General features: G+C 41.9%; 1 non-coding gene across 1 annotated transcript; it reads left to right on the top strand.

Annotated features, from left to right (window-relative positions):
- Window positions 1–23225: 23225 nt before the first annotated feature.
- LOC122202448 lies at window positions 23226–23332 on the top strand. The gene has a single exon (XR_006194673.1). It is a non-coding gene; the product is annotated as a U6 spliceosomal RNA (small nuclear RNA).
- The last annotated feature ends 2325 nt before the right edge of the window (window positions 23333–25657 follow it).

Raw genomic sequence — 25657 nt, 5'->3', positions numbered from 1 at the left:
AATAGGATTTACTGATTTTGAATCAGACAGGTAATATTTTCTTCCATGCTCATCAATTAACAGTACCACCTCCTATTAGGAAGCCCCAAATTCTGCAAACCATTGTGCAGGCAGCTGTTTGATGCGTGACATTGCCTGGACCCTACAAAGGGCTGACTGTCCACCTATGTGAGATGAGCATTTTCTGGATAGATGATGGCAGTTCTCTCTGGATAGGAGGGTATCGGATCATATGATATTTTCTATTTAAGTTACCTTCTTCTTGCAGTGATACACAGGTTCTTTGCATACCACATTAAGTGAATTTATGGTCGTCTGGCAACGATCCTTAAAAGGACATGTGGTATGATGGAATAGTACACAGAACAGAAAAGGGTGAACCACTACTTGCAACGGGGATGAACCTCACAGAAATGATACTGAACAAAAGAAACCAGAAACAAAAGAGTATATACTGCCTGGCTCCATGGTTACAAAGCTCAAGTAATTGCAAAATAAATATCTAGTAATAGAAGTTAGAATATGGTGACCTCTGAAGAGGTGGTTGGCTAAAAATGAGCACAAGGAAGCTGATTTCAGGGGTGCTGGGAATGTTCTACATCTTGATCTCGATGGTGGCTCCACAGATATATTCATTTTGTAAGTATTTATTGAGTTGCCCACTGAAGATTTATACACCTAACCATATACTTGACATGCCTCCATTAAGAAGTTAAAAATGAAACTTTGCAACATGGACACTTGATAATTAGATTGTAGAGCCCCACAATATGAGAGCTCACTAAGATAAAATCCAGAATTAGCTATCAAATTTGCCTTCTGTGTAGAAAGGTTGCTTACTTCAGATGACTATCATATACTGTGGCCAAAATGAATGTACTGACTGTCCCTTATGGGATTAACCCTGGGGAGATTACTAAGCATTATAAGGTAGCTCCTTTCCTTATTCAACAGAATCTCAGTGCATTGCTGATAACATCCCTGGGGAAAACTACATCAGGGAAAAATTACATTGGAGATATTTTAATTCACATTTCCACTCACAGAATATTCTTCCTAAAACCTGTTCATTTCAAACCCAAAGAAATGTGTTTTTTTTAATAACAAGAAGTTATATTTCTGCTAATGTCATCCAATCCTGAAAAATAATCCATCTGGAAAAACTGTATTAGCTGTGAAAATGACATTTCAATATTTGGAGTGCAGTTGGCTTAAGAGGAAGATTCCCTCTGTGGCCACATGTAGGCTGCATATTTTTCAAATAGTTCAGCCTTTCAGATCTTCTGAAATCCATTTAGTCTGGAATTACTAGAGTCTAGTTCAATCAAAAAATAAGCTTGGGTTTCTAAAGGGTACAAGAGCCATTCTAGGGAAAAAAAATCAATTTGAGAAGGTCTTACATAGCTCTCAGCATTGAGATCTGAAAGCTCACTGTCCATGAAAGACAGCAGCTGCTGTAAAAGGACATTCCCAGGCATCCCTCTTGGACAGCTGTGCCTACCTGGTCAGCTGTTTTCAGAGGTCATTTAATTCAACACATTGGGGACATGAATTCCTTATTACAGTGTTTTCACAAAACAGTCTTTCCAAGTGCAAGTGAGGCTTTACTTTAGTGCACCAGGGTGTGGTGGGAGGAGTCCTGCAGGCTTCAGTTCAAAACTCATCTCAAAAGTACATTATTATGTATGCCCTACAGTAACTCAACGTTCAGCTTCCTCCTTTATAAAAGGGCTGATAACTCCTACCTTTTGAAAAATTACTGTGAACCTGAGTGACAAGTAGAGCCTGGCACATAGAAACTGTTCAATAGTTTCTAGCTATTGCCATTATGACCCAAAGAGCCATAACTGAGTGTAGGCACCTCTGAGTGTTGTGGATGGAAGTGTGGCATGCCGATGGTACTAGTTATTCAGTCGCATGGGCCACATTCAACCAATGTCATTGAGTGCTACCCACCAAGCACTGTAGAGACCACAAAGGCACTTCACTCAAACTCTTTCCTGTAAGGAACCCACAGTCAAGGAGATGAGACAGACATGTTATTAGCTATACCTAGCACAGTGACCGGAACACAAAGACCCTCCACTATGTTTAATGAATCACTTCCTATAGTGTGTTTTGATTTGCCATTTAATCTGTTTCTGTTTAATCTTCATTACTGTCATCCTTGTTGCTTTGGGTTTAACATTTGTTCCTCATTTTCTAGTTTCTGAAGATGAAAGGTAAGGTTACTGATTTGAGATCTTTATTCTATTTTTTTTAATATAGTCATCAACAGCTACAAATTCCCTCCTAAATACTGCTTTAGCTGCATCCTGTAAGTTTTGGTGTGTTGCAGTTTTCCTTTGTATTCATCTCAAAGTATTGTCTAATTTCATTTTTTCTTTGACCCACTGGTTGTTGAGGAGTATGTTGCTTAATCACTCAATAACCCACTGGTTATTGAGGAGCAATGTGCTCCAGTGCTCTGGAGAAGCACCATGGGCACTCAATCAGACTGTGTTTTCTGTTACCACTGGGTAGAGTATTCTATGGACACCTGCGAAGTCCAGTTGCTTTATAGTGTTGTTCAAGTCATACGTTTCCTTGTTGGTCTTCTGTGTAGTTATTCTATCCATTATTGAAATGAGGTATTGAAGTCTTCAAATATGATTGTTGGGTTCTCTATTTCTCCCTTCAATTCTATTCACTTTTGCTTCCTGGGGCTCTGTTGTTATGTGCGTATATGTTCATAAGGATTACATCTTCTTGATGCATTGATTCTTTTACCATTTGTAAAGTGTCCTCCTTGTCTCTACTAACAATTTTTGTATGAAAGTGTGTTTTTTCTTTCTTTTTTTCTGATATTAGTATAGCCATTCCAGTTCTATTGTGGTTATTGCTTTCATGGTATATCTTTTTTCCATCCTTTTACTTTCAACCTATTTATACTTATGAATCTGAAGTTTGTCTGTAGCAGATAGCATATGTTTGTAGGGTGTTTCCTTTCATAGATTCTGCCACAGGTCTCCTTAGGCTTTGTTTATTTTTCTTCATTTCCTTTCCTGTCCCTCACAGTGGAAAATTTCCTTGACCTATAGTCATTCTAAATATACGATATCGTGGCCTTATTGTAATTACTACTTAATTTAGGAGATTTTCGAGAAAATGTAGATAACTTGTCTCTGAAGTCTTTCCCACCTCAAGTTTTTCAAGTTCTTGTCTTAGTGACATTTGTTTTTCAGTCACATCTTTTAAGGCACCTCATTACGTGAGGAAAATAACATTCACTTAGACCTCAGCTTTAGCGAGACTAACACATTATCCATTAGTCGCAAAGAACACGTTTGCGGGAAAATATTTGCCAACTGTCATCTCTATTTTTCTTGTTGTTTCTCCTACTAGAAAATCCATGCCCCTCTCTCTACACATCTCTATTGTTTTATGACTGCCTTTGCAAATGTGCTCAGACAGCAGCTGATTGGTTTCCACCAGCCCTTAATTGAGTAGGCTGTTTACTCCCTCCTAGTTCTTAGTAGTCAGATTGCCCAACAAGACTTGGCCTTACCCGGTGCACTTCAGCCTCCTTCCCCCAAACCTTCTTTCATGTCAGCATAAATCAAATGCTGCCTCCGTGTGTTTTGTATTTTATCATTCTCATTTGCTTGCGGATTTGTGGACCATGAGACTTAGGCCGCTCTCACTCAACATCCTTTGAATTAATTTATAAACGTTCCAGATGACTGTATTCACATCTGTCTGATAATAAATATCTCCAGCAGAGATTATCTGAAGGGGTCCTGTTTTTGTACCATCCCATTGTGTGAAGCATTCAAGAACTGTGCTTGCAATTATTGAGCAGTTACAACATGTAATTGCAGAGTTATTTTGTCCTGCAAATTCTATGGGAGGATAGTAATCAGAGAAAATAAGAGAAGGGAAGAGGCAGGGTATGAGTAGGGAGAGAAATCAAAAGAAGTACTCAAAGAACTCTATAAGAAACACACAAACCATTTTTTCTTTTAAAATGCAGTTTATAAGAACTGAAAACAAAATTTTCTCTGTCCTCTAGAAAAAAAAAAACAAAACATTCGTAATGTATACTAACCAGATACTGACCAAATTTTAAAGGAATTCTCTCACAATTAATACATCAAACTTAAGGTGAAAGAAAAGTCTATTATGGTGTTAACAAAAGATCATAATATGGGTGCCTGGGTAGCTTAGTCAGTTGAGCGTCTGACTTCGGCTCAGGTCATGATCTCATGTTTCATGGGTTCGAGCCCCATGTTGGGCTCTATGCTGACAACTCAGAGCCTGGAGTCTGCTTCAGATTCTGTGTCTCCCTCTCTCTCTGCCCCTCCCCTGCTCTCTCTCTCTCTCTCTCAATTATAAATAAACACTAAAAAAGGAAGATCATAATAAATAAACAAATATAATAGAAAAATAAATAGAAAAAAATATATAATGGTTTTAAAGAAAGACCAAAAGACAATCTCAGGAGTAGATTCCTTAATGCCCCTTACCCATTTAGCCCATCCCCCCTGCAACAACCCCTCCAGTAACACTGTTTGTTCTCCATATTTAAGAGACTCTTATGTTTTGTCCCCCTCCCTGTTTCTATATTATTTTTGTTTCCCTTCCTTTATGTTCATCTGTTTTGTCTCTTAAAGTCCTCATATGAGTGAGAAATCATTGTTGCACTATATGCTAACTAATTTGTATGTAAATTAAAAAAATTAAATTAAAAAAAAGACAATCTCTACCTACGACCGTAACATTGATAATGTCTTGCTCCCTATTTTATCTGTTTCAACATAGTTTTCTTAATAAATAATGGATTTTTGCAATAACTACTTCCCTCCCTATGGAACAGAGCCTAGCTAGCACTGACTAGCTAGGAAGTTCTTTTCTCTCAGCTCTATAAACCATCAGAAAATGCCCTTGCTTTTGTGGGTCCCAGGCAACATTCTGACCAGAGCCTAGTAACAGTCACTTTCATCATAAATTTAGAAGTTTCTGCTGAAAAAAAAAAAAAAAGCATGAGAAGATATTTTCCTCCAGGTTATTCATAAATAGGTCTGAATGTTGTACTCCTACCTTATAATGCCAGCAAAGCCAGACCATGACTACCAGAGGGTATCACATCTTCTAAAGAACCACCTTTCACTCCTCACAAAATACGGCTCTTAAACATTTCATCCAAACGTGATACCACCTATATGCCTCAGAAACTGCACATCTGGGTTTTCTCCTGTCAAGCATTTAGAGGAGGGGAGCGCAGATCTGCAGAGCTATTTCACTGTTCTTGTGTGCATCACGTAGTGGAGAATTCCACCAGCAGCCCCAGTAAAGAGTTCGGAGTTTGTCTCACCTTTGAACTCTGTGAACGAAACAGGATTTTAAGCCAACTTGGCCAGAACGAACGTTACTTCTGTTTGTTAAATTTCATTTTGAAGTAACTGTAGATTCACGTGAGTTCTAAGAAATCACACAGGGAGATTCTGTGCACGGTTTACCCACTCTACTCACAGCTTACCACACCAGGACAGCAACACGGAGACAGTCAAGATAGGGAGCGTTTCCATCCCCATAAGGATCCTTCATACTGCCCTTTTATGGCCACACTCACCTCCCTGCCGCTACCTTCCCCTGACCCCTGACCTCATCCATTCAGTACTTACACAACACTATCCTCGGTCATCTATCCCTTCATTCATTTATTAATTCAACAAATATTTGGCCAACCTCTACACGCCAAGCGCTAAAGACATAACATGCATCACATGCACAAATCATCTGTGACTGGGCTCCACAATGGAGTCGGTGAGGCAGACACTAACCAATTCGAATCAACACCGAGTTGCAAGTGTGATAGATACGACCACTAAGCAGCCGGTACTCTGCAGCCGTGATAACAGAGAGGCTGCGTGGGAAGGGAGGACAGGGCACACTTCCCAGAATGAACCGATATTTGAAGGGCAAGCTGGAGTACCCAAACAAAGGCTCTTCCGAGTGTGCTGGGCAGACGGAGCAGACGCAAAGGAAAGGAGGCGCTGAGAAAGTACAGCAGCCTCTTCGCTGGCTTTCCACCCCTCAGCCTGTCCTCTCACACCCCCTTCATACCCTGAGGATGGTGAGGTTTGGGAATTGACAGTGTGACCTTAGAACAGGGACAGACGGCAGAAGATGGCAAAGCCCATTAAGGAAATTATTACCAATCTCCATGGAGGGTCTAATTGGTGAGACAAAGTCACTATCCATTGAATATGTTCCTGTCTCTTCTAAAAGAGAATTTCCATTGGAAAGGACTCTGCTGCTTACTATCGAGATGTTCTCGTACAGCCTGATTTCGCTTGAATTTAATGGGGAGATTTAATATTTAAGAAATGTCAAGTGCCTTAGCAATCGTAATGACTTTGACTCTGCAGCCCCATAGGAATATGTCCTAAGAAAAAACTCCTAAATGTAAGACACAATTTATATATAAATGTTTTTACCCTATTGTTATTTATTACGGTAAAATATTATTCATATGTCAAATAATAGGGCACTGATTAAATAATTTATGGAATATGCATATGACATAAGGTCACTGCAGCACCTTACAGTTATATTTTCAAAGATTGTAATAGCGTGGAAAAATGCTCTTTTGATCTAAGCTTAAGAAAAACAAACAACAAAAGTCAGGATAAAAATCTGCACACACGTATAATTCCAGTAATATTAAAGACCAAGAAAATAGAGCCCAGTGATGGAAGAAGGACAAATAGTTATTTCTGGGTGGTGGGATCTTACGTAATTTTTAGTTTCCTATTTAGACTTTTGCTTATAAGTGCATTAATTTTATATTCAGCAAAAAATCAATCAACTATTATATACATTTAAAAGCCCGCAATGTAAAAGGTGGCAGGAGTCATAATCTGGGGCTTTAAGCTTCACCTGTGACAAGACCAGATTTATGACTCTGAATAGCCATTTAATGTCTACTCTCCGTCTCCTCTCTCCTACATGAGGGTGACGGCCCTGGCTCTCTCACAGAGCTGGGAATGAAGAAAGAGACCAGGAGTAAGAGTGTTCCATACCATAAAGACGCAAAGCTTCAAGAGCAGCACCAATGATAATACTCTGTGGCACAAAGGGTAGTGGATTTCCTAAGAACCCTGCCCTCTGATCCCTTGGCACCTTAGATGAAACACTACAGATGGGCATGCGCTTTTTGGGATGAGCACTGGGTGTCATCTGTAAGAGATGAATCACTGGGTTCTACTCCTGAAGCCAAGACTACACGCTGGATGTTAACTAACTTGAATTTAAATTAAAAACAGAAAAAGAAACACACAGAAAGCACAAGCGTGCAGGAGGTAAATAAATAACGTACCCGTGTCATCATTTTGAGTCTGGCACTCCTTCTCCCTGAGACTCGTCATTCTACTCACAGCGAAGGCCCTCCTCCCTCTTGCTTTACACTTGGTTTTAATGGACTTGATTTTCTGGTTTCTAAGCCAGCGGAAGATTGGAAGACGCATCTAGCGTACAGACACGAATTTAACGGTCAGAAATGAGAGGTAACTCTACAAAACTGAGGACACGGAGAGGGGGAGAATGCTAGAAAGCACCTAGTCACTCGGCACAGGAATGAATACAAAATCAAAATGTCCCTGTGCGCCAAGAAGTGGGTGGTGAGGGCACAACTGCATTATAGCTTGACACGGAAATTGAAAACGTATCAGTAAATGTTAGAAAAGACTTTCAACCTAACAGCATAAACTCAGGCGGGAGGCTTAGCTTGGCGAGCCTTCCATGAGCCTGCCGGCTCAGCCTGCACATTCCCACGAGGGGCCAGCCAGCCTGAGCTGCTTCAGAGACCTCCGACAGGCCCAGACTTGCTTCCACAGCCGGCTTCCCAGTGTACTTGCTCATGGGGGGAGGAGGGGTTGTTTCTTTCTGCTTCTGGGAGTGCTCCCTTAGGCCTAGAAGCTTTCTGGGGAAGGAGGACTAGAAGGAATGAAAGTAGCGTGTGTAGAAAGGCCAAGGTGAAAGGTCTTGTTTCTTTGATTAAAGGCTGCGGAAACCGACTCTGGCAAACTTCAGCTGAAAGGGAATTTCCTGGAAGACCATGGGGAGGCCTGCAATATCAGAGTGAAGGCTCAAGGGCTCGGCTTGGAATGTCCAGCTGCAAAATGGGAGAACGCAGGCCCTGGGTTTAACACCACATCATGACTGCCCACTGTGGAATGTGGTAATTCCCCAGAAGAAACTGCCGTGCTGTCAGGAACAGATTATGAGTGGACAGAACACCCGGCAAAAGCCATCCACACTGAGGATGGCATTTTGGGGCCCCCGCTATTGCGAGCTTAGAAGCCAGAGGGGGTCCTGGCAGGGTCCACCGATCTGCAAGACTGGACGTGGAGGAAGACACACACTCTCTGCTCCATCTACCACTGGGTTCACAATACAGCCGGGCCGCACGCCTGAAAGCCCTGTACTTGAGACGGGCACATTTCCCTTTGAATCTGATAACTCAGATTAAATGCCATTTTCCCGTTCTGGTCCCTGCTACGCCTCTGCCTCATCTCCCCAGCTGCCTCGCCCCCAGGCACTGTTGGGGATAATGTGATCAGATACTACAGGGCTGTGGCAGAGGTCAGTCACGCATCTGATTCCACTGAAAGGGAAGGCTTTTATCTCCTCGGCTGCCTTGGCTCCCTTGAACCTGGGGGAGCAGCTTCGGGATGAAGGGAAATACCTGAAACACCGGCTGGATTGACAGCAGACCTGTCAGAAGGCCAAAGGGTCGGCGGGATTACACAGTGCGATTGTGCACAAGGTTTCACAGGGCTCAAAGCGAACCCCCTGTTATTGACCTAGTCCTGAGGGCTTCGCAGACCTTAATGAATGAAGCTTCCTACCGCCTCTGCCGGGCAGCCCTTCTCTCATACCTCAGACTGATTTATTTCTCATTCATTCCTTATACTGCTATTCCTCAGTAGTAGTATGGAGATCATACTCAGTAGTATGGAGATCTCCTCAGTAGATGGAGAGGGACTTTTCCAGATTTTATTTAGGTTGAACTATTCAAAGAAATGGATCTATTCCCTTCCGACTCTTGTGTATTAAAAAACAAAAAACAAAAAAAACAACTATATATGTGAGCCCGATCTTCTTACTTTGGCTATACCTTTTCATTCTTTCGAGGTTCAGAGACCTTCACTCCAAACAGTACGGTTGGCAAACTTAAATATCAGAATACAAAGGTTTAAGAATTCCACTTGACAAACGTTCACTGCATCCGTGGTGTGGGAAAGTGTGAAAAACGCTGTGTGGAGGATTTGAACAACGAGCCACGCACATTTCTTCCACTGGGGAGCTCATGGTATAGTGCGTAAGATAATGAAAATAGTGAAAATAGTATCAAACGTTTGTAGAGTGCTCACTGTTCCCAAGGTACTATGCTAAATGGTTTCTTTTATATAAAGCAAACCAGTGAGGTGCTAAAAACAACCAGATGAGGGAAGGAATTTGAGTTCCCTGTTTGACAGATGAGGGCACCAAGCTTATAACAAAGCTGCATTTGCAAATTCGAGAGGCAGGATTTGGATGCGGGTCTGGACTCATGACCGTGATGTTACGCAACCTCCTCACAAATAGACACCGTGAAGAGAGGAGCTGGAGTATGAGGGAAGCAACCAAGGATGGACAGCAGTTAAGGAGAGGAATACTTTCTGTGGGAACAATCAAAGCAGTCTTCAAGAAAGCAGCAGCGAGGTGCCTGGGTGGCTCACTGGGTTGAGTGTCTGACTCTCGATTTCCGCTCATGTTATGATCCCAGCGTTGTGGGATCAAGTCCCGTGTCAGGCTCTGCTACGTGTTTTCTCCCTCTCTCCCTCTCTCTCTCAAAATAAATAAACAAATAAACATGAGGGAAAAAATTTTTAAAAAAGAAAGCAGCAGCAACTGGCCTCATCCACAGAAGGTAATATTTCAAAAGATGGAGATGGAGAGGGGAAATCTCGTGGGGACACCAAAGCAGAGAGACAGCTGCATGGGTGTGTGACAAAACAGGGGGTCCTCGGGTGTGGTAGAACAAGGGTAGGTGAGGCTGAAAGGGGGAGCTGAGAGGAGGTTCAGAGGACATTTAGGTGCTGGCTGGCAAGCTAGGACTCTGCTGAATGCAACAGCATGATGCGAAAGGCACTGGAGGGAGGCGGACCCAGCAGCATATGGGAGATGGCTGAGGTGGGATGAGCAACCAGGAGGGCCGTAATGGCGGCCCCTGCCAAGCAGCGCAGACACTGGGGAAACAGAGAGAGTGGAAAACCCCAGCAACATGTCAGAGCAGCTGGCTGCCTGAGAGGTGAGATTCCAGGCAGCTGAATGGGGTGCCACTCTGGTGGGGAAGAAGGCAACCGGTCAGGCCTAGAGAATCAACAGGAGATGACAGAAAGGGGTCCTTTCTGCAGGTGGGCCTTCAGAGATAAAGAGCCGTGGAAGCACTGAAGACAGATCCCTTGTAGTGGGGAGGCGGCTGAGACCAGGAGAGGACTGGGTGTCTGGTGAAACTCTGGTCCTGTATTAAGGTCTACAGCTCTCCTCCACAATTCTACAATGCGACAAGCTCTGAAAATGAGCCTGTTTACTTACTTATTTGGAGTGTCAGGCAAACTCACGTGGCCGCAAAACTGACACGAGGCCTCATATCACCTCCACCCATCCCCCGAGAATAAAAAGACACGCACTTTGCTACAGAAATACTCCTGCATTGCATTACGGTGTGCTGTCCCAGACCCCACGAAGAAAGTACATCACAGCGCTTGCCCAGTATAGATACGCGGGCACCTTTCTAAAATCTCCCAAATTCTGAATTCCAGAGCACGCCTGACTGTAAGAGGTCTAGGTAAGAGATTTTGGAACTGCATTTACTTTCTGAAAACAGCAAGCTGAGCAATAATCCTACAAGCTGATGATTATTGAGGGCTTCTCCTATGCTCAGCACACTTCTAAGTACTTTATTTTACTTTTTACAACGTGTGAAATGGGAACTCTGATTATCTCTATTTTACAGATAAAAATTGGATGGCCAGGTAGATTAGCAGTAACAGCTAGAGCTGGTACTTACCAGAGGCAGAACGACTCCTGGGACCGTGCCCTTTACTACAACAGCATACTGCCTGCAAATTAATTTGTGAAACTATTTTGAAAAGACCTGCTCAATCCCTATACTAGATTAATTAGTAGATGAGGGTGCCTGGGTGGCTCAGTTGGTTGACTGTCCGACTTCGGCTCAGGTCATAATCTCACAGTTTGTGGGTTTGAGTCCTGCGTTGGGCTCTGTGCTGACAGCTCAGAGCCTAGAGCCTGCTTCGGTTCTGTGTCTCCCTCTCTCTCTGCCCCTCCCCCCCCCCATGTTCTGTCTCTCTCTCTCTCAAAATTAAATAAACATTAAACATTTGTGAATAGCAAGGAACAAATACCTTTTACCACATTTCCACAAATGATACAAGGCCATGGTCCACCTAGGTTGTTCTTTCATTTATAGTCTGGCAAAGCAGAGGGAACATTATTAAAGGGTATCCCAGGGAAGGGGTTTCTGTGTGGGCCATACAGTCCATATACAAAGTTTTCCATAGTTTTCCTTACCAGGTAAAGAAGCTGGGGATTAAAGCAGCAAAGTGGAACTGATAGAAAAATAAACTCTGGAGTCTTAATTCTTTGGTTCTACCATCTCATAGCTATGGCCCTGGTCCGTTAATTAACCTTGCTGTGCCTCAGTTTTCCCTTCTGTAGAATGGGATTAATTTCAAATTATATCATAGAGTTTGAATGGGCTGAGATAACTTGTATAAAGTTTTTGGAGAGTGCCAGGCTGATAGTGAATCCTCAATAAACTTTGAATATCTGTATTTGGCAAGGCTCTCAAAGGGCTAGAACTCTTGTTGGGGGTTTCTGATGACCAGTAAGTTTTCTATATTTCTCTGAATTTAGGGTTATTATTTACCAAGTATAAATCCTGTTCTCTTCCAGCTTTTGCAGGTTCATGGAAATCAGTCCAATTTAAAGATCCTTTCCAATTCCATAGTCAAATGACAGATTAGTTTAGGTCTATCTGTGAATAGCTCTGACTTGGAAGGATGCTTTTCACTTGGTTTTCTCTACGGTGTTGTCTCTGGCTGTGTCATCAGTTGGACATGTATCTGCATCCGTGTTCACTCCTGCAGAGTAAGCCCAAGCAGGCCCGCCAGGAGCACTAGGATTAAGCCTGATGTGTGTTGCCTTATTCCAGGTGGATTCCCGTATAGTCTCTGGACATTGGAATGGAATTCTATTTCTTCTCTATCTTATTCCTGAATTATATTTTGAATTGGAAAGGGTGGTTGGTTTTTGTCCAGATTCTTCTCAGTCATGAGGAGGTTCACCACATGCTGTGCACACAGTAGGCATTCAATAAGCGTCATATGGCACAGGATGTGACCAATGACCACAAAATGGGGCTGCTCCAGAAGTTTTGTGCTCTGCAACCCTGAGTTGCCATGGTGATACATTCCATGGCAAGTGGTTTGTCAAATGTTAAGTGATGCTCATCTTCTCTGATCAGAATAGGTTGTTCTAGTTTAGGGAAAATTCATTGTCTCGGAGTCTGTTTTCCTTGTTTGACTCTTACCTTCCAGTCAGCAGTGGGGCTAACTTGGCTTGCTTGATTCTGACATAAAGAAAGAAAATGGAAGAATCCAGCAAATACTTAAATGGGATGCTTGGCAAAGTAAAACTAGGGCTTATTCATGCAGTAGAGTAGCTGATAATTGCCTTTATTATTCTAGGCCAGATTGAGGTCATTGTCTGATAAAATTGGACAACTTAGGAAATGAGAAAAAATGAACACATTTAAGTTTATTTAGATACAACTTGTACATTTTATTTTAATTTCTTATCAAGTTTTGGCATGTAATAAGACACAGCAGAGAAAATGGAGAGGAAATGGAAGAGAGTCTGGCAGATAGGGAGGCATATATTAAGGAAAATAATCTTTGACACATTAACGTATATCTTCCACTTAGAACAGCAAGTGGTGGGAAAGCAAACATAAATAATTTTGCATCAGGGCACATACATACTATTTTCTTCCCGGGATATAACCCAGTGGTGGTTTTATGACACCATCATTCCATTGTCACATGTTGCACTCATAATCCTGGCCCCTCTAATTTCATGAATATTCACTTTAGTATGAAAGGAAGAAAAGAAAAGAAACAAAGAAACAAAGAAAAAGAATGAATGGAAGGAGGAAGGAAAAAAGGAAGTAAGGAAGAAAGAAAGAGGGAGGGAGGGAGGGGAGAAGGAAAGGAGATGGGAGGGAGGAAAGGTGAGGGGAAAAATGGAGAGGAGGAAGGAAAAAGAAAACTGCATAATCCATAGGTCTACCACAAGGATTGAACCTCAGTTAGCTAAAATTTAGTTCATCAGATTCTCTTTTCCTCACCTTAATCAATCATTTGGGCTAAAGTCATTCTTAATTCAGTCATCCCTTTCCTTCCCTCTTTTACATCACTGAATTTTATCAATTCTACCTTGGGTATATCAAGTTGAAGAAAAAACTTTGACAGCAGTCCCCTGAGGCCAGAGTTCATGACTAATTCAACTTTGTATTTTTCACAGCACATCACAGAGTCCATCTCACCCCACCAGCGATCAATACCCGTGTTATTTATTGGATAAATGTTTTTTTGAGAAGGTCAGTATACATTTAGCCCCTTCTCTGCATTTGGAGAGGCATGTCCTCTGTCTGGATTATCCAGTATCTGTGTGACCCTGGGTTAGTCCTGTTCCCTCTCTGGTCCTCAGTATAGACTTCCATGCTGGTCAGGAATACTTAAACCCCTCTCAACTGCTGCTGGTGGCCAACAGGTCCTGTTTGCTGTGCTCTAAGCTCTTCGGTTATCTTTGTTGTCCTAAGAACTCTGTCATGAGCAAAGTCCTTAACCCAAGTAAAACATTTTTTTTTAATTTTTAAATGTTTATTCATTTTTTGAGAGAGAGAGAAAGAGAGAGACAGAGCACAAGTGAGGAGCAGAGAGAGAGGGAGACACAATCTGAAGCAGGTTTCAGGCTCTGAGTTAACAGCATCAAGCCTGATGTGGGGCTCAAACTCATGAACCATGAGATCGTGACCTGAGCCTAAGTCAGACACTTAACCAACTGAGCCACTCTGGCGCCCCCAAGTAAAACACTCTCAAGAGGGAGAGAAAGGAAATTATTTGCGCAGGTAAATGAAAAGTCTGAAGAATTGTGATAAGGAAGGTGTAACCTCAGGCTTGTTTGAATTCAAGTACTGAAACCATGCCACCGAAATCAGTCCCCCTCCATCTCTGTGTCTCTTTGCTTCTGTCTTTCTCTACCTCTGCGTGTCTTTTTTCCTCTATTTTTCTCCAAGTGAGTTCTCTCCAAGTAGAGGCAAAGACCAGGCTGGAGTAACTCTGGTAGACAGAGAATCTCTTTCCCCAAAATTCTAACCAAAGTCCCAGGCCTGAATCTCATTGGCTTGGAAAATCACCTGTCTATCCTTTCACCAATCACTGGAAGCTGGAAGTATCTGGTCCTGTACCCATTCCTAGGGCTGAGGAGAGGATTAGCCTCATGGAACCACATGGACTCAGAACGGGGGTAGGGTCATTCCTGAAGTAAAAGAGGGGTACTGGCACAGAGCACCAAAATTGTCTTCTACAAGGCCTTTTATGACATCACCAGCTAATGCACAATGACCTGTTGGGTTCCCTTTGGCCACAGCCTCAATTCTTTCTCCCCTTCCCTGAACAGACTGAACAGACCTGAGACAATGACCTTTCTAGACTAGTCCCAGAAAAAGTGGCAAAACTTCCTGGAAAACTATATTTTTCCCCAAAGGGACTAGAGACAGGCAAGAATTTGGGCCTGTGCTAGATTCATCAGGTCAGTCCCCTGAACAGCCAGCCGTTTTTGAGTAGTTAGTGGAGGTGTAGAGTGCTGCCCAGACTCCCACTCATTCCCCCAGTTTTCCGGAGTATCTCCTGTCTCCTGTTCAGCTCACAGCTGAATCTCCCTGAGAATTGCCTTTGGCCAAATGGAGCTACCTCACCTAAGGTCAAGCCGCTATGTGGGCAGGTCTATGTTGAGTAACAGGATTACACAGCTCTGGCCTTCTCACCCCAGCTCAGGACACTCTGAAGCACCCCCCTCTGCCAGCACCCTGGCTCCAGAATTCACTGCGGCATCAACTGAGGCCTTTGTCACACTGCTTTGCTGTTTAACCTCTCCATCTTCCCATTTTCCTTCTGTGCCTCTGTCCTGCACCCAAAGGGACTATGCCCAAGAGCTCTCCCCAGTAATCCTCCTGCATGGAAATCTCCAAGTCTCAGAGATCCTTTCTGGGAAAACAGCCTAAGATAGTTTACGTAGCATCTAAAACCTGAAACTCCTGGGATTTATCTACTACTGGAGCAGGATAATTTTGTCAGCAAAATCTCAAGCTTTGAAATCAGATATTCCCAGGTTTTTTTTTTAATTTTCATTTATTTATTTTTGAGAAAGCGAGAATAAACAGCAGAGGGGCAGAGAAAGGGAGAGAGAGAATCCGAAGCAGATTCTGTGCTGTCAGCACAGAACCTGATGCAGGGCTCAAACTCACAAACTGTGAGGTCATGACCTAAGCTGAAGCCAAGAGTCAGATGCTTAACAGACTGAGCCACCCAGGTGCCCCCAGACAATCCCAGTTTCAAATTTGTCACTTACTAGCTGTGGGAGTTTAAGCAAGTTACTTAACAATTCTTCTTATCTTTAAAAGATAGGGATATTGATAACACCATCTCCAAAGGTGGATGGGAATTTTAAGGAAGCTATTCATGTGTAAAATGCTTGGTATAGGGTCTCGCCTTAGGAAGGGCCCAGTGTATGACTGTTATTATTTTATAATCCTGCGGTATGGCTAAATGAATATGATTCCAACAGAGACACGAAAACACACCAATGGTCAATACACAGTGTCAGTAACTATTCACACTGCTTGTGAGTCTGAAACTCAAGTTCAGTTCTCTTCCTGGAGGGTAATTGAACAATATATTAGAAGCCGCTAAAATGCTCAGGACCCAGAGAGTCCAACTGGAGGCATTTTATCTAAGGAAATCATCATAGTCATGACCTCACATTGATGAACTGGGATATTTAAAAGCATTTGTTGGGATGAGCAATGGGTGTTGTATGGAAACCAATGTGATATTAAATTATATTTTAAAAATAAAATATAAAAAATAAAAAATAAAAAATAAAAAAAATAGGTATTTTTTATTTTTTTATTTAAAAAAATTTGTTTTAACGTCTATTCATTTTTAAGAGACAGAGAGGGACAGACTATGAGTGAGGGAAGGGCAGAGAGAGAGGGAGACAAAGAATCTGAAGCAGGCTCTAGGCTCTGAGCTGTCAGCACAGAGCCCAATATGGGACTTGAACTCAAGAACCACGAGATCATGACATTAGGCCAAGTTGGATGCTTAAGTGACTGAGCCACCCAGGCACCCCATAAAATATTATTTTTTAAACAAAAATCTGGGAATTACCTAATGTCAACTAACATAGAACTGCTACAATCACTTATAGTATAGGCATATGATAAAATAAAATGCAGCTATTAAAACTATGCTATGGGGGGGGGGGGGCTGGGTGGCTCAGTAGGTTAAGCATCCAGCTCTTGATTTCAGCTCAGGTCATGATCTCATAGTTTTGTGAGTTCGAGCCCTGTATCTGGCTCTGCGCTGACTGCACGGATCCTGTGGGATTCTCTGTCTCCCTCTCTCTCTCTCTCTGCCTTTTCCCCACTTGCATTCTCTCTCAAAAATAACTAAATATTTTTAAAAATATGCTGTAGAAACCAAGTTAATGATATGGAAATAAAATCATGACAGTTCTTAGTGGGAAAAAAAAAGGCCCACAAAACAATAGTATGTAGGTTGTGAGCCCAACTTTTACAGCTGTAGAAGTATGCACAGACACATAGACACACGGAAATACACATGTACACACGCTCCCTCTGTCACATACAATCTGGAGAAATGGCTAGATGGCCACAAGTAAAAGTTCAAGATGTGAGCAATCATTATTCCTGAGTGGGCTACTGGCAATATTGATTTTCTCCTTTTAGCTTTTCTGTATGTTGAAAATGTTCTACAATAAACATGTATTCATTTTGTAATTTTGTTTCAGTGTTATTCCTTAAATGCCATCCACCGGATTAAAATGAGAACCCAAAGTGCTAATGACTAAATACCATTGACTTCTATGAGAGGTCTGATTTCTCATACTTGAAACACATTTTAGAAACGCCAACTCACTTGTACCCCAAAGTTTATAGCAGCACTTTCAACAATACCCAAAGTATGGAAAGAGCCTAAATGTCCATCAACTGATGAATGGATAAAGAAATTGTGGTTTATATACACAATGGAGTACTACGTGGCAATGAGAAAGAATGAAATATGGCCCTGTGTAGCAACGTGGATGGAACTGGAGAGTGTGATGCTAAGTGAAATAAGCCATACAGAGAAAGACAGATACCATATGGTTTCACTCTTATATGGATCCTGAGAAACTTAACAGAAACCCATGGGGGAGGGGAAGGAAAAAAAAAAAAAAAAAGAGGTTAGAGTGGAAGAGAGCCAAAGCATAAGAGACTGTTAAAAACTGAACAAACTGAGGGTTGATGGGGGGTGGGAGGGAAGGGAGGGTGGGTGATGGGTATTGAGGAGGGCACCTTTTGGGATGAGCACTGGGTGTTGTATGGAAACAATTTGACAATAAACTTCATATATTGAATAAATAAATAAATAAATAAATAAATAAAAATTAAAATTAAAAAAGGGAAAAAAAAGTATAAACTGATAGAAAAGCCAACTAAATGAGGCTCACATACACAGTCCCTAAGAAAAACAAAATAGAGCACTACTTCCAAGAAATCCCTGCTCACTGTAATTAATTCAGAGAAGAAATCACCAGAGCTAATACTGTCCATTGGAAGATATATAACTCACTCACTCTCAATAATAGGCTCAATATGTTCAGCAGGACAAGAAGTTGATCGTTAAATATGTCTGCAGGGTCTATGTAACTTGTTTATTTTCATGTACTTTCCTTATGATGACCTTTTTTCTGAAGCTACATTTAAGACCCACAGTCTGACAATTAGAGCAATGATTTGAAATCAGAACTTTCCTGGAAAATCCACGGCATAGGTCCTCATGGCCATTTGATTTAGGAAAAGAGACATGTTAAGGCTGCAGCTGTGGACATCACTGAATGTCCCTTCCTCATCCTGCCTTATAACATGAATCTTTTTCTCCCTTCTCTCCCTTGTTATTCTTATTCTGATGTCCTGTATTCTCTGCATTTCTTTTCCTCTCCTACCACATAGCTGCTCCTGGGCATGGATTTTCTCTGCCAAGGGCTTCTGAGGCTGTGGAAAGCCCTTCATAAGCCTGTGCCATAGCTCAGAGAAGCCACAAAAAGCCTTGGGCACAGTTAGCAACCAGATCAAGTTTTGCACTCCTTTCCGTATAGCAATCACAAAGTTCCAGCATGTACAGCTCTTTCCTTCCTCATCAGCAATTGAAAAGCAAATTATTAAACAATACTGAATAAACCATTCTGATGCATGTGGATAGACCTTAACAACACTCTTCATGTGATACTCTGCCTCGATCTTGATGTCTCTGTTAAGCCATCCATGAGCATCCATGAACAAAAAGGCCCATCCATGAGCCACCTCTTATTCCCTTGGCTCAGAAGCATCCTTGGTTGTGGAGCAGGGAGCATTATTGGGGCATTAGCCTGGGAGAGGCAGGAAAAAAAGCTGTCTCTCAAGTTTAGCCACAAAAATGGCCTTCAAGTTGACTTACAATTGGACTAAGCCAGAATATACTGGAAAACAGAGAAGTCATAAGACCTAAAGATCTTACTCTCTCCAGTAGAATAGAACCAGGGCAATAGGAAACTAATGCTTAGTGAAACAATGTGGGGCTGGCCAACTTTACTGCCTGTGCATCTTGTCTGGAATGAATTGGGATGGGGGTGGGGGGAGGGGGGTAGTCACAAGGCTGTTTAAATCAAGCTGTGAGTCTTTAATCCTGCTGTCATTTTTGCTGTGATTAAAATCCCAATTGGCTACATCACATGCAGTTTTTATTTTCCAGGACAGAACAAAATGTCTTAATAAAAACAGATAACCATGCATGTTGACTCTCGGATGAGGTCAAGATTAAACGAATGGAGGAAAAAGGCTGTAAAGGAGTATTTAACTTAATGTGAAAATGGCATAGAAAATCACATCTGTGTAGGTCCAAGAACCAAAGAGGCTTGGATGTCTATTTCACTCAACAGACAGGGAGAAGATGGAAATATGGAAAAGATTAAAGAGCTCAGTAAATAGATTAGTCATTTTGTAATTAGGGTGGAATTCAAAGTAGAAGCCAAGTGCCTTTTATCTGGGTTTGTTGTAATTGATTAAAAAAATGTAAATTGCACATTTTTGAGAAATAACTTTTTCGGTAAGACTCCACATTGTCCTCGTGCATTTAATTTTCTTACATATCTTCTCTGCAAATGCAGCTGTAGCTATGGAATAGTAACACAATTCTGCGAGCAACTGGTACTACAACAGGCAATCTCTCCCCTCGGCTTTCTTGCAAGTTTGCTTGATAGCATTCTGGATTGTCTGAGATGAGAAAATGCATGCTTCTCTTCCATGCTGTAGATCCTGCATGCGGGAATCCATAGAGGAGAAAGAATGCAGCCTCCTTTCTGACAAAACAGACCATGGGAACATTTTTACTCTTTCACTGCTCCCAGAGGTTCAAGTACTTAAACACTCAACCCCCCCTCCACATGCCACTCGCTACTGGAAAACCTCTCTCTCTTTATTTCTTTCTGCACAAACTTCGACTAACAGCCGGTCTTCCATGCCTGTTTTTTCTAGGCCCGTCACATCAGCCAGCCTGACCCCCCATGACCTTGCAAAGTGCATTCTTCTCCCTGGCCAGTTGGCCTCCTCCTGTTCCCCCACATACACCTCTGCTACTGCTGCTCCTCTCTGTTGAGACAGGTCCCCGCTTCACCCATCATGGTAAAAGCCATCTACCACTAGGTTGGGCACTTTCCATGTTTCACCTCACTTAATCTTTGCAACAGCCTGGCATTTAAGATTAATATTTCTATTTTATAGATAAAGAAATCAAGGCTCAGAAAGATTTAGGAACCTGTCAAAACCTAACAAGATGTGGAACCAGGATTTTAAACCAGGTCTGAGGCCACAACCTGAGCCCTTAACCGTTGCCTCTCCTCCCGTCTCTCTGACCCTAGTGTAACTTCCGGGGTCTGGCTCAGGCCTGACTCTTCATAGAAGTTCAGGCTGGTGAGCCCAGCCCACACTATTCCCACACACCCCACTGGTCAGAACCACCACAGAGATGAGCATGGAATTGTTATCTGATAGCTCTGTAAGTATTTGTTTCCCAATTCAAATTTTCTCTCCTTAAGGGAAGAGACTGCCTCCCATAAAACCCCTTACACACATATGCATACACACACACACAGCTCTTAGCTGACCAATGTACATTTCAGTGAGGATCTAAGTATACTCTCTGAGGAGGGAGAGTATTACTTGCCCCTCCCTATTCTCCTCCTGTCTTCCTGTGAGAAGAGGGAACAGTAATCAGATTGGATTGGTTTCCAAGACTCTGGGCCTGTTCACTGGTAGGCAGGGCCAGTGTGAATTTCTAGGATGCCCTTTTGTTCCTCCTAAGCCTGTGGCTCAGGTGGTGAAGCAAGGCAGAGTCTATGCTCATGGGGAAGGAGGCTCAGCCATTTTGCTTTCTCTTTTCTTCAAACACATGGATTTGGTTACTCTTGCTTCCTTGTCTGCTGCCACATGTGTCTGGCTGGAGGGTGGACAGATTCAGGAATTTAAGTTTGACCTAAAGATTTTGTACTGTCCATCAGGCTCTTAGGCTAGGTTGGGTGCTTAAGCCTAGCACAGGCCAGCCCAGCCAATAATAAACATAATAAATATTAAAGTAGTACATTATTACCTACTTGTTTCCTATATGTACTCTGCTCTTTTTTAAAAATTTTTTTTAAATGTTTATTTGTTTCTGAAAGAGAGACCACATGCAGGGAAGGGGCAGAGAGAGGGAGACACAGAATCTGAAGCAGACTGCAGGCTCTGAACTGTCAGCACAGAGTCTGACGCAGGGCTCAAACTCATAGACTGTGAAATCATGACCAGAGCTGAAGTCAGATGCTTAACCAAATGAGCCACCCAGGTGCCCCTGTATGTAGTCTGCTCTTAAGGACCTCGAGAGATAAGGCTCCTGTTTCCTAGCCAAAGACCATTTAATAGTGCCCCAAACCTCATGATCTATCCCACACTCCCCTTCACAAGTTCTTGATTATTCATTTCCTTCTTAATTCATAGGACTTTTAAAGGAAGATTTACTAGAAGTGACCTTTGTGGAAATTTGTGGTATACACATGTTTTGTATGTGTTTTCCTTGCAAATAATAGTCAACGAAGTAATATTAAGCATGAACTTTCGTGGCAGTCTGGTCCTCCCAAGAAGATGCCAGCAAGGGTGTGTGGGGACTTTCTTAGGAAAAGGGAATAAGGAAGAAGCCAGAGGCTGGGCGAGCCATAGGACTGTGATGCAAGTCAGACCCCTGGTGAGAGAGAGGAGAAAAGGTCAGGTAGCAGTGTCTGAGACTGCCACAAAGTCAAAGGAAAAAGTCCAGCAAACCCTTTGGGGAGCTCTTGAGCCAAAGGTGGCTGTCAGGAGCACATAGCTGCTCATGGGAAGTGTGGCCTCGGGGCAAAACCAAGTCCATTTTCAAAAAGTAGCATATGGGGCCTCAATTATGCTCTGCAAAGTAAAAGGATGGTAAGATGCATTCTCACCGCTTCAGCTTCCATCTCATGTCAACAATTGCTGCCTCCCTTGACCTTTCCTTGCAAAACCATTCTCATTTCCTGTTTAGACTTCCATTTCCAAGCAGCAAAAGGAAACCCACCTTTGAGACAAGAAGTACTTTGAAAGAAAAGCAGAACACAGTTTCTTCAGGAAGGCTTCAAACTGGGCACATGCAGGCTGTCCAGAGTCTATTATTATCTTGGGAGGTCTCAGGAAAATGCCAGAGACATTATACCTTTTCCTAATGTTTCCTCCTCTAAAATAAACTGGGTTCCCATACTCCTCATGAGTATTCCTGATACCCAACAACTCCTATTATTGGAAAAGTATGACCCAGGCAAAGGACTCAAGGACTGTATCACATCTGAGGCCTGATTCTCCAAAAAAGAAGCTGTGTGTGGCTCCTGTCACTTTGTGGTGGGAACTCCAAGTAGGGTACTGTGGTCTCCAGAGCGTTCTCATGGTGAACAGACATGATGGGCTCTGATTCCCCAGGCACAGTGCCTTGCTAGAGTAGGTAAAGGTTTGCTAATTTGGTTAACGGTGTAGATGCATTTTATTTATTTTTATTTTTTAAAATTTACATCCAAATTAGCATATAGTGCAACAATGATTTTAGGAGTAGATTCCTTAGTGCCCCTTACCCATTTAGCCCACCCCCCTTCCACAACTCCTCCAGTAACCCTCAGTTTGTTCTCCGTATTCATGAGCCTCTTCTGTTTTGTCCCCCTCCGTTTTTATATTATTTTTGTTTCCCTTCCCTTATGTTCATCTGTTTTGTCTCTTAAAGTCCTCATACGAGTGAAGTCATAGGATTTTTGTCTTTATCTGACTGACTAATTTCACTTAGCATAATACCCTCCAGTTCCATCCATGTAGTTGCAAATGGCAAGATTTCATTCTGTTTGATTGCCAAGTAATACTCCATTGTATATACAGAGATGCATTTTAAAAAGCTAGAACTGTGTAGAGAAAGTTCGTCCTCACCAAAATCCATGAGCTCTTTACTTCCCTGGCAAAACACTTAGCAGGAAGCTAATGTGGTCCTATGAGGAAGCTCATGTGGTCCTCATGAGCTCTACTATGAGCCAGTAGAAAGTGAGTGGAAGGGATGTGTGCTGCTTTCAATCCAGCTCTTACTTCCAGTATGTGTTCCTCTCTCTTTTTCTCCATTGGCTGGTGGGCTGTAAAGAACTAGAACCTGGCTTCTAGTGGGGCCTGGGTTCCCAAACGACCAAAACTCACTTCCCTTAAGAGTCATGACTGGTTTGTGCTCGCTTCGGCAGTACATATACTAAAATTGGAACGCTACAGAGAAGATAAACATGGCCCCTGCAAAAGGATGACACGCAAATTCATGAAGCGTTCCATGTTTTTTTCAGTGTGCTGAATCAGAAAAATATGCAGCCAAGAATTCTTTATCCAGCAAGGCTGTCATTCAAAATAGAAGGAGAGATAAAAAGTGTCCCAGACAAACAAAAATTAAAGGAGTTTGTGACCACTAAATCAGGCCTGCAAGAAATTTTAAGGGGGACTCTCTGAGGGGAAAAAAGATGAAAAAAAAATATATATATATATAGCAAAAGCAACAAAGCATTAGAAAGGACCAGAGAACACCACCAGAAACTCCAACTCTACAAGCATCATAATGGCAATAAGTTCATATCTTTCAGTACTCACTCTAAATGTCAATGGTCTCAGTAATCCAATCAAAAGACATAGGGTAACAGAATGGATAAGAAAACAAGATCCATCTATATGCTGTTTACAAGAGACCCACTTTAGACCTAAAGACACCTACAGATTGAAAATAAGGGGATGGAGAACCATCTATCATGCTAATGGTCAACAAAAGAAAGCCAGACTAGCCATACTTATATCAGACAATCTAGACTTTAAAATAGAGACTGTATCGGGGCGCCTGGGTGGCGCAGTCGGTTAAGCGTCCGACTTCAGCCAGGTCACGATCTCGCGGTCCGTGAGTTCGAGCCCCGCGTCAGGCTCTGGGCTGATGGCTCGGAGCCTGGAGCCTGTTTCCGATTCTGTGTCTCCCTCTCTCTCTGCCCCTCCCCCGTTCATGGTCTGTCTCTCTCTGTCCCAAAAAATAAATAAAAAAAAAAAAACGTTGAAAAAAAAAAAAAAATTTTTAAAATAGAGACTGTATCAAGAGATGCAGAAGGGCATTATATCATAATCAACGGGTCTATAGACCAAGAAGACCTAACAATTGTAAACATTTATGTGCCAAATGTGGAGCACCCAAATATATAAATTAATCACAAACATAAAGAAACGCATTGATAGTAATACCATAATAGTAGGAGACTTCAACACCCCACTCACAGCAATGGACAGATCATCTAATCAAAAAATCAACAAGGAAACAATGGCCTTGAATGACACAGTGGACCAGATGAACTTAACAGATATATTCAGAACATTTCATCCTAAAGTAGCAGAATATACATTCTTCTCCAGTGCACATGGAACATTCTCCAGAATAGACCATATACTGGGAAACAAATCAGCCCTAAGTAAGTACAAAAAGATCGAGATCATACTGTGCATATTTTCAGACCACAATGCTATGAAACTCGAAATCAACCACAAGAAAAAATTTCAAAAGGTAACAAATACTTGGAGACTGAAGAAAATCCTACTAAAGAATGAATAGGCTAACCAAGCAGTTAAAGAGAAAATTAAAAAGTATATGGAAGTCAATGAAAATGATAGCACCATAACCCAAAACCTCTGGGATGCAGCAAAGGTGGTCATAAGAGGAAAGTAAATAGCAATCCAGGCCTTCCTAAACAAGGAAGAAAGATCTCAGATACACAACCTAACCTTACACCGTAAGGAGCTGGAAAAAGAGGAGCAAATAAAACCCCAAACTAGCAGAAGATAGGAAATAATAAAGATTAGAGCAGAAATTAATGCTATCGAAACCAAAAAAACAGTAGAACAGATCAATGAAACCAGAAGCTGGTTCTTTGAAAGAATTAACAAAATTGATAACCCACTAGTCAGTTTGATCAAGAAGAAAAAGGAAAGGACCCAAATAAGTAAAATCAAGAATGGAAGAGGAGAGGTCACAACCAACACAACAGAAATAAAAACAATAATAAGAGAATATTATGAGCAATTGTATGCCAATAAAATGGGCAATCTGGCAGAAATGGACAAATTCCTAGAAACATATATATTACCAAAACTGAAACAGGAAGAAATAGAAAATTTGAACAGACCCATAACCAGTGAGGAAATCGAATTAGTAATCAAAAATCTGCCAAACAACAAGATCCAGGACCAGATGGCTTTCCAGGGGAATTCTACCAAACATTTAAGGAAGAGTTAACACCTATTCTCTTGAAACTGTCCCAAAAAATAGAAATGGAAGGAAAACTTCCAAACTCTTTCTATGAAGCCAGCATTACCTTGATTCCAAAACCAGACAGAGACCCCACTAAAAAGGAGAACTATAGACCAATTTCCTGATGAACACGGATGCAAAAATCCTCAACAAGATATTAGCCAACCGGATCCAATAATACATTAAAAAAATTATTCACAACGACCAAGTGGGATTTATACCTGGGATGCAGGGCTGGTTCAATATCCACAAAACAGTTAACGTGATTCATCACATCAATAAAAGAAAGGACAAGAACCATATGATCCTCTTAATAGATGCAGAGAAAGCAT

This window comes from Panthera leo, chromosome A1 (assembly GCF_018350215.1).
Source record: "Panthera leo isolate Ple1 chromosome A1, P.leo_Ple1_pat1.1, whole genome shotgun sequence".
Taxonomy (NCBI): domain Eukaryota; kingdom Metazoa; phylum Chordata; class Mammalia; order Carnivora; family Felidae; genus Panthera; species Panthera leo.
The sequence above is the reverse complement of the archived record's forward strand: the minus strand, read 5'-3'. Positions and strand labels throughout refer to the sequence as shown.